The sequence below is a fragment of the Athene cunicularia genome (genome assembly GCF_003259725.1).
Source record: "Athene cunicularia isolate RWA chromosome 2 unlocalized genomic scaffold, athCun1 chr2_part1, whole genome shotgun sequence".
Lineage (NCBI taxonomy): Eukaryota > Metazoa > Chordata > Aves > Strigiformes > Strigidae > Athene > Athene cunicularia.
The window spans coordinates 8,362,030-8,364,862 of record NW_020799095.1 but is presented as its reverse complement, the minus strand read 5'-3'; the positions used below and the strand labels follow the sequence as shown (position 1 = coordinate 8,364,862).

Sequence of the window (2,833 nt, the reverse complement as noted above, 5' to 3'; positions counted from 1 at the left end):
GGGGGGGGGATTTTGAGCAGAGAATTACCAGTATTACATATTAATTATAAGTATACATTTTACATATTCACCTCACAAAACTATGTGCCATATCTAGAGATTAACATTTGGCATTCCAGTTTCCTTCAGTTACTTCTATGTCTTGAATTTCTTTCCAGGTTCTTAAAAATGAGATGTTAACATGACTAAAAATAAATACTGAAATAGCAGAATTAGCATGATAGACATAGCCAGGTTCCCAGAACAACTAAGCATACAAGTATATGCAGTATTTGAAAAATATAAATGCTGTAGGCAAATTAGAAAACTCGCCCTAGCAAACAAAACAACACTAAATGGTGGGTTCTTCTGGTTGTTTCTTCTGTGGGTTTTTTTGGGGAGGGCAGGTTGGAGAGTTAGATTTTTATTTTTTTTAAATGCAGTTTGTTTTGAGAACAACCATTCATATATCACTATTTATCACATTTCAGCTTCAAATTTAACTGACTAAGGTAACTGTTTATACTGCAAACATTTGCCTCCCCAGTGTGAAACTCTGGTCAGCTTTACAACCCTACTTAAAAGTATTCAAGGAATGATAAAACTGAAAATAGTCATAACTAGAAGTGATTTGTAATAACAACAAAAGCTAGTACAAAACTATTTAGAGGAACAAAGCTTAAAAACAGAGGAAATGTGAGATAACAGGGAAATTTCAAACACACAGCTCAATAACCTGAAGAGAAAGAACTTCACATACTGAATCTGTCCAATGCAGAATACAGAAGACCTCTCCTCTTCCTGTGCCAGTGTGCTTCAGGAGCAGCATCATGACTCGCAAGTGAAGAGCAAAGTGTAATACATGGACTAGGTATTCTCATAAAGAACATGGCCATGGTCCTCACTGGCCAGCCCTCATATCTAATGCTGTTTCCTAAGTATATGTCAAGCTTTTTTTTTTTTTCTTGGACCATGGCATTCTAGAGAACACTATTCCTAAGAAAGAACTAGAATTCCTTGGCAAATCCGCACATCTTTTAAAAAAATACATCAATCAAAAACCAAAGAAGTGTTACGTTAAGTCATTCTATAAACTCTACATAAAACAGATAAAAATAAAATTTCTATACAACAGATCAAACATCACAAACTAAATGAACGTTTGGAAACATTTTACAGTGCCCTTTCTAGTGCTGAAGGAAGCACAGCCTCCAGTTATTGAGGGACTGCCTGACTACGAAGAGAGAAGAAAGAGAGCACAGTCTTCTTGACAAGGATCACAGCTTGAGAAGAATCTTCCAACTGCAACAAGGACAATCATCCAATTTATTATCCAATACATCCAATTATGTGATATAAAAAGCTGTCAATTATTATGAAATCTTTCCTTTCTTTAATATCAAGAGAACTTCCTATCTCAATATCCTACTTAATGACATAACATGAAAAGCAACAAAATAAAGGGTAGACCATCCCATCATCCTTGCACAGTATTCCCCTTCATAGTTTTAAGCCACTGCTCATCTTATCAAAACAGGAAGAAAAGGGTCACAGTGATTGCTTTCAGATTATGCAGGAAAAAAACCTAACTTGAAAAACCTCAAGAGAGTATCACCCATAAGACTACACAGAATCATGGAATGCATAGAGTTCACATGAATATTTTTACTGGATTTTAACCATGTTACCAAATACTAACACACAGTTCTTTCTGGGGACAGGGAGGCTGGCAAAGGAGGGAAGAAACAGCTAGTTAACAAATCCATCCACTTGGATTCATCACATTGTCTACCGGTAATAATATTTAATAGCCTTTCAGCCAAAAAAAACCTGCTAATAGCAATAATATACATATATACACATGACTGAAAGCATCCATTTCTTCCCCTCCCCCATTAAGTTTTTAATTTTGCTTAACAGGCAATTTTTTTTTTCTTTCCCTCAACACTGAATAATATCTTATTACCGCCCTACCAAAGTCCCATTCTGAAACTACTAATCCTTGCCAAACGCCAGGCTGGACTAACACACTGGGTGGAGATCACAGTTAACACAAGGAAAGCCAGCAGCAGTATGCGATGCCATTGCTGCTGCCCAACTTGCTGATGATATTGGTGCTGACAAACTGGGTGCGTGTGGGCAGGACACAGACAGCACGCCCATCCCGCCTACCCCGCCCTCCGGCCGACAGGCATCAACCGGCATTGATACCGTTCGGGCCACGGAAGCGATTTTTTGTGTTTGTAGGACGCACCAGAAGGACCAGCAAGCACCGGCGAGGGAGGTTTCGGAAAAGGCTGCAGGACCCGCATGCACCCCGAAGTCAACACTCATCGGGGGAGAAAGACAATACGAAATACGCCCCCCCCCTCCACCGAAGGAACTAGGGTGGGGGAAGGACAGTAAGGGTATTATAGCGAGGTACCTACGATAAGGAGGGTATCTAAAGCATCTCTGGCTATTAGATATCCAAAATGAAGGAAAAACATGCAAGGAAAGAAACGAGAGGGTTAAGCCAGCACCTTGCCACCATCACACACACACACCCTCCCGGGGGCACTAAACAAGAGGAGCCCCCGAGGCCCGGGGGAGGGTTAAGGATCGAGGCTGGAGGCGGCAGGGCAGGGGAGGGGAGGGGATCCGGATGCTTGTCTCACCCAGCAGGAGGACGCTCTTCCCCGAAGGCAGCTTAGAGCGGGACCGCGTGGACACTTCACTGAGGATGCAGGACCTGGCGCGGAGAGACGACAACGCTTAGGAGGAGGGGAGGCGGGGGGTGGTGCGTGTGTGTCCCGCTTCCTCCCGGCCCCCCATCCTCGGCACCTCCCGTGTGGGGGGAAGGCACGGGAGAACG

The 2,833-nt window shown here is 42.7% G+C and overlaps 1 protein-coding gene across 1 annotated transcript in view; it reads right to left on the bottom strand.

Moving 5' to 3' along the window:
* DYNC1LI1 (dynein cytoplasmic 1 light intermediate chain 1) overlaps nt 1–2,765 on the bottom strand; it is a 24,743-nt gene extending 21,978 nt beyond the window's left edge. The window contains exon 1 of the mRNA XM_026841934.1: nt 2,637–2,765. The gene's annotated coding sequence lies outside the window, so the exon portion shown is untranslated. The remainder of the gene's footprint in view (nt 1–2,636) is intronic.
* Between the last annotated feature and the right edge of the window lie 68 nt (nt 2,766–2,833).